Consider the following 7,449-nt stretch of genomic DNA (forward strand, 5'->3'; position numbering starts at 1 on the left):
TATTGAGAGCAAGATTAATTTTTTTGTGAATGTTAAGCTAAGACGTTTTCATTCATAATGCTCATTCACTCCAGTGTATTTGGTTTAAATTTGGGTCCAAAAACGCCACACCAAATTAGTAAAATAACTAACCATGGCAGCATGTTACTGCAAATGACATTAATTTGTACTTGAAGTGTCATATCAGAAAGGTGAAAGAAATTGTCTTCATAAACGACTTGATAGCTACACTCTAATACCAACCCAAATGTTCATATATAAACCAATTCTAACAGCTATTTATAGAAAAGTGTTAAATACAAAGATACTTCATATGGTATCTTGAACGAATTCATACCATAAAGATTTTATTTCTTACATTTGTCGCAAAAATGCTAAATGGTATTATTAGATTAAATAATTAAATTTATTTTCATTTTTAATAGCTTAAATTTTTAGTTTAATTGGTAATTTATTAAGTATTTTTATTTTTATTAATAAATAATAATTTATAGGCCAATAATATTTTACTAAAGAATGTCCATTTTCTATTACTTAATTCGACTATACCATCTTCTCCAAAAAAAAAAATAATAATTCGACTATACAAATTTGTGTTTGGTATTTATTTCTAGATAAAGGCATGATACATTTCTAACTTTTCCTTTCCCCTCAAATTCTAGGCAAAATGAAGTCATGTGTTTGGTATTGGTTGGTATAACCTCTTATTTCTAAATTAAGGTATGATACATTTCTAACTACCAAGAGCTTGCATAAAGAAGACAAAAGACCAACCCCTCCTCCTCTCAAATTCCAAGCATAATTAAGTACAGACAAATGTCACACATCCACTCGAGGTTTGTGATTTAGTGGGGTTATTTGCAATCAATAATTATCTTATGCATTTGACATATACACCATTCCTCTTACAATATATAAGTATATAGTTGTGTAAGATTCACATGTTGTAAAAGGTAAAATGCATATATCAAATACATGACGTGTTAATGCTAATACTCCTAAATTATATTATCCAAAGATTTATAATTGCTTTCATTGGTGATGAAAGAATAATTGTTTGCTTGTTTCAAAATTTCCACTCAGAAATGCTAGCTAGCAGTCTGATAGCCCAAGGTGCAATGAAATATAAAGATTTTCACTAGCCGAAGTTTTTGTATTTACTTGGAGATGTAATCTTGACAAAGTTCTCCCATAATTGAATGATTCCCTTTGATCCATGCTCTAAAAAAAAAAAATCAGGCTATGGACATAACCGAACCAAATCGTTGAAAATGGTATGTGATAATGTGACAAGCAGGTCTAAAAATTAAAAAAGCGCTAGAAGGAGGGCTTGAACCTCCGACCTTGTGGTTAACAGCCACACGCTCTAACCAACTGAGCTATTCCAGCTGTTGTTGCTTAGAAAGCACAAATATTTTTGAAATAGTGAATAATCGTAAGAGCGGAATTGTGATTTTATTTTGATTTAGCTCCTTGCAGTTGAAACTGTGTTGCCAAATTTGCGCATTAAAGAGATGAACTAGTATATTTTACTTTGCAAATTATGAGCCTGTATTAAAATTCAAAGCCTTGCATGTCAAAAATTATGTAGTTTTAATTGGTATTTTCTAGAGTTTTAAATAAAAATGTTCAGGATTCAAATTCTCTCTTTCTTATCTATCATTTTTTTTAAGAGAAAAATATAATATTGGCATTAGAAACAAGCCGAAAACAAAATAAAACAAATGAGAGAAATGTTTCATTTTTAAATGTACATAAATCTTTATTTCAAAAGTTATTGAGTCTTCCGCTCCGTTTGTTTTAATGAAAAACCTTGTGTAAAGATAGTTTTCCTTATTTTCCAGTGTTTAGTAGCATAAAAAAAGATGAGTCAAAAGAAAACTATCCTTGGTCAACATAAAAAGTATGGCTTATTTTTAGAAATTGTTTTCCATTAAATTTTTTTGGAAAACAACTCTATCTCATAGCAAGCTAAATAAGGGAAGTTAAGAAATTTTTTTTTAACTCATTTAAAGTTGCTACCAAACATGGGAAAATGAGATAGTTTTATAGAAAATATTTTTTAGAAAATAACTCATTTTCTAGAAAACATCATTATTGAAACAAACAGAGCGTCCATGTGTCAAACAAATTGAAAGCTGAGCAAGTTTGACCACATGGTCCTAATACAATAATTGATTCAATTTAGGCTTATTGTGAAGTTATCATTTAATGCTCAAACCTATTGAACCAAGCCAAGCCCGTTAAATCCTAATAAAAAATTAAGAAATAAATGATTTTAGTATATATTAATGTATGGCAGGTGTGAAAAGTCTAGATTTTTTGGGTTACTTATGAAAACTCGAATCAAACTCTTCTTATGAAATTTGTATTCATAATCATTCTTAGAGGGATCAAGTCTCCCTAACCCGAGGTTTAAGGGATCCATGACCTCTTAAGCTAGACCAAAACAAAAGATTCGAGCTTGACAATGAAACCACTTACAAATTATCTCGCTAAGAATCTGCCCTAATTGAACAAAATTACTTGGTGGCTGAGGTAACTAACATAAGTCATCTAAAGCATGTTCGGGATTAAAAAAATTTGGTCAGTCTCTCCCATTAACAAAAAAAAAAAAAAGTTGTCTCAAAGAAGTGTCGGGCCCTCGATCCATCATATTTGTATTTATTATCTTATAACCAACTGTTGATTTCACATTCAATACTACAAGATAGTGAAAACATTCACCCGCACTCTCAAAAACAACACCCTAAACTCATTTTCCTTCACTCAACTTGAGGGGATGATGAATTATTAGAACTCCTAAACTTTATGGGATAGTGACCAAACCCCTCCTACAAAAGCTTGTAGATAACTGCTTCCCCCCCCCCCCCCCCACCCCCTTGATTCATGAAGAATTATACCTTTTTCCTAACCACAATTGTCACTCTGCATTTTCTCTTCTAAACCTCTATTGAGTTCATATTGTAGTTTAATCTTCAGATTAGAGGACTTTTGACCATCCCTATTAGCCATTCATTCCCAATAGGCCCTATGTTGCCAAAGACTAATAGTTTGTCACTTTTATTTGATAAGAGCTCTTATCATGATTCGTACTCTTCACCCTACCTACTTATAACCCTATTAAAATTAGATAGATAAGTCATTTATCCATCTTATTTCTATCGTAAATCAAGTATAAAGAATAGACATCTTCCTAGGTTTAGGTGAGAGTTGTTATTTAAATGTTGATTTACAAAGAAAATAGATCTTCCTAGGTTTAGGTGAGGGTTGTTAAAAAAAAAGTTGTCTCAAACAAATGTCGGGCCCTCAATCCATCATATTTGTATTTATAATTTTATAACCAACTATTGTTGATTTCGCATTCAATGCTACAAGGTAGTGAAAACATTCACCCGCACCCTTAAAAACAACACCCTAAACTCATGTTCCCTCACTTAACTTGAGGGGATGATAAATTATTAGAACTCCTACACTTTATGGGATAGTGACCAAACCCTACCAACAAAAGCCTATAGATAATATCCCACCCCCCTTGAATCATGAAGAGTTATATCTTTTTCCTAACTACAATTGTCACTCTGAATTTATCTTCTAGATGTCTTCTGAGTTCATATAGTACTTTAATCTTTAGATCGAAGGACTTTTGAACATCTCTATTAGTCATTCATTCCCAATAGGTCCCACGTTGTCAAAGACGAATAGTTTGTCACTTTTATTTGATAAGCACCCTTATCGTGATTCTTACTCTTCAACCTATCTACTTATAACCCTATTAAAATTAGATGAATAAGTCGTTTATCCATCTTATTTCTATCGTAAATCAAGTATAAAAAATATACATCTTCCTAGGTTTAGGTGAGAGTTGTTATTTGAATGCTGATTTACAAAGAATATAAATCTTCCTAGGTTTAGGCAAGGGTTGTTAATTGGATGCTTATTGGACCTTGAGTGATAAAAGGGGAGATGGTGTTATTCTCTAGGTCCTCTTTAGTATCGTTTTTTTCTCAACCAACTTTGATTTAGATTTCTTGTTTGGACAACAAAGCTTTCATGACGTTGGTATGAATTAATTGTTGAAAATGATATGTAAATTCGAATTCCCGACTTGTAAAATGTTCAAATTAGGGACCCATGTATGACCTACTTGAAACTGACTAGCTACCATTATCATCACCCATGGTATATCCTTGGCTATGAAAAGCCAAATCCAATGTGACAAATCACTCAAAGACAAGAAAAAGAGAAAATAACTTGGACCCACGAAAAGCAATGCACGAGCATGTCAATCACCTAAAGAATAAACCATTTAACCCCATCTTTTCTTTCTTTTTTATAATTTCTTGAACAAGACCAATTTTATATTTTAAGGTAAGAATATAGTAACTTCCTTGCAATTGCATAATTCATACCATAATGTCAACATGAAAGACAAACTATATCCCCTATGGCCAAAATTTCCAAATGCCAACCCACTCAAATCTCCAAAAAAGCACATCAAATCAAACACACACACACACACACACACAAACACAAACACTTTCACATGGCCCTCCATTTCTTCCAAATTCTTTTCACACCTAACCACATTAACCATATAGTAAAAAAAAAATAAAGAAAACAAAGTGAACACTACCTAACGGGATCCAATGTAAAAAGCAGAGCGTTTGTGTTCACCGAATATAGCCTCGGGTTGGGCTTGAAACGGCTCAAATCAAATGGGCCTTGGGGGAGTGAGTGGGTCCCACATTCACCTTTTGTGCCAGCTTAGATACACTTTCGAGGCCTCACGCGCCGCACTCTGTCTCGCTATCACGATACATGAAAATAAAAGGGCGCACACCCAATCGCCACTTTCTAGGATTTCTTCCCCCACGAGACAATTTGGTGTAGATGAGTATCCAATGATTGATTTTTTTTTTTCTTCAATTGGACTTGCATTATTGGCTAGTTTAGGCAAATTTTGATTAATAGTTCTTCTTGGTGGGATCACTTAATTTGCAATAATTTGATTACATATGTGATTATGATTTGCATGTATAAATGGACCTACAATTTTTTCTTTCACTGTTCAGAATCTCAGGTCAAGTTATGACAAAAATTGTAAAATTTTTGTATCAAATTTCATTATTAACTAATTTGTGCAACTATGATTGATTGACGATTCTACCCATTACTGATTATATGGATTTATTACTTTTCATCGATCACTAATAATTACATAAATTAATAATTTGTAAAAATGAGTGTGCTATTAGTATTGTTGTAAGTTATGGGGCAGAAGTTGTCTTCAACACGTTTCTTTTTTATTTTTCTCTTTTTGAAAAAGAAGCTGTGAATTTTATAAAGTTAAGTCGGCCAAACTAGCTTAAATTACAATGAAGATGTGTAGTAAGACATCTTCCGTTTATACTAGAAAACTTATGACATAAATAGCATATTTAACAAAATTATGTGTAACAAAATTTCCTTCACAATTAAAAAAAAAAAAACTAATATAATGTAAGGACTCTTAAAAAAAAATAATTGCATCCTGCATTAAAAGACCAACTCTCGAGTCTCGAGCAAACTCGAGAGCTCGTACAGCTGCTTAATTGGTTAAAGTTTAAAGTTTAAACTACTGATTAGAATGAAATTTTGTTAAAGTTAATGTGATTTTGACGTAAAAATGGCGTAGAGGTGACGTGACGTTAAACATGGTGGGGGCCTAATTGGCTCAATCAAGTTAGCAAACAACAAAATTTGGACGGCTATGATTTCACTGATTGGGAAGTGGAGCACTCAATGTGTATGAAAACTACTACCAAAGGGGTTTCAATTTTCAACTTTCAACTTATAGGGCCTCGTGCAATAATGGGTCCCAGTTTCTGTTATTGCTCTATCATGAGGACGAGGGGAATTGTTGGTAGTCAACTTTCAACAGCTAATATCAGAAATATGTAACATCATATGATAAACGAGGAGCTAAGTCTTAAATAATAGCCGTTTGATCAAGATCAGAAGGCTGTCCGAGGTTTTGATGATCCTAAAGTGTAAAAAGTACAAGACCAATCAGGCAATTATTGAGACAGCCCACCAACTTTTTTGGTAGTCTGGTGGTGGAACACTCTGAGATCCCACAGTATGCTAAAGTTGTATTTATTTAATTTTTATGAAAAATAAATCAATTTTTAAAATTGTATTTTTAAATAAAATTATATTATTTTTTTATTGTTTGGTAGCGATTTTTAATTAAATTGAAAAACAAATTTAGCAAAAAATAGTTTTCTTTTTAACTATTAAATACAGAAAAGTGTAAAAAATTATTTAAAAATTTAAAAAAAAAAGTAAAAAGAAGGGAAGAAAAGAGTAGAAAAGAAAAAAAACAGAGAGTGACTTGAATAGCAAAAGGAAAGGGTAGGAGAATCTAATCGCTGACTTACACTGAGCCCTTTATATCTTTGCTTTTTCTCATCTTATGAACAAATCTATGGTAAAGTGATGTAGTTCCAGTTTTCCTTGTTTGTTTATCAATTCACTTCTTCCCCCATTAATTAAACCTCAAAGGATGTTTCTGTGTCTCACCATGGATAATGACTCGTGCAATTATTTCTTCAAATCCAAGGCTGTGTTCCCCACCTAAATTTGACAAGACACATTCTTTTTACCGATTTTCATTTTACATATTAGTATTTGGAGGAGAAACGCCAAGTGAAATATCATTACGTTGTTTTTTTTTAAAGAAAATTACAACATGCTGCTAATCTCGCAGTTTAAATCATTTTCTTCCTAAATCCCTAAGTACTTTGTAAATTGGGAGATATCAATTCAGCTACAAGGCCTTTGACATTATGATATTTATTTAAGGTGTGTTTATATTTAAGTTACAAATAACATAATTTCGGATAATATTATATCATATAATAACTTTTGAAAATTTTTTATTGTCATGTACTTTTAATCACGAGTTATATAATTTAATCCACGTGAATGGTTATATAAGTTATTATTATTACATAATGTTTCACTAAAAAAATTATTATTACATAATGAGTTAGAGCTCCAATATTGTTTGGACAAAATTTTATCCAAAACTTTTTGTTGAATATATATTTTTTGAAAAATTCACTATTGAATAATATTATCTCCCAATATGCTTTAGAAATAGATCTAAAACTATCGTTATTTTCCTGTTACATTTTATGGCCAGTAAAAAATTTTACTAAGATATCCTTTTTGAGATTTGATTGGTTATTCTTTTCTTTTCTTTTCTTTTTTAAATCATAAACAAAATCATATTTTTAGTAGACTTTTATAATTAGAAAAATATTTACAATTAGAAGAAATACGTCTACAATATAAAATTATTTATAATATAACTATAATAAAATAAAATTTAATAAGTAAAATAATTAAACTTGATTTAATAAAGATATTATTGCAGTTTTACTTAAAGAATAGAGTCATTCG

The 7,449-nt window shown here is 31.1% G+C and overlaps 1 non-coding gene across 1 annotated transcript; it reads right to left on the minus strand.

Annotated features, from left to right (window-relative positions):
* Window positions 1–1,315: 1,315 nt before the first annotated feature.
* On the minus strand, window positions 1,316–1,389 carry TRNAN-GUU (transfer RNA asparagine (anticodon GUU)). The gene has a single exon. It is a non-coding gene; the product is annotated as a tRNA-Asn (tRNA).
* Between the last annotated feature and the right edge of the window lie 6,060 nt (window positions 1,390–7,449).

The sequence above is a fragment of the Castanea sativa genome, chromosome 8, assembly GCF_040712315.1.
Source record: "Castanea sativa cultivar Marrone di Chiusa Pesio chromosome 8, ASM4071231v1".
NCBI classification, from domain to species: Eukaryota; Viridiplantae; Streptophyta; class Magnoliopsida; order Fagales; family Fagaceae; genus Castanea; species Castanea sativa.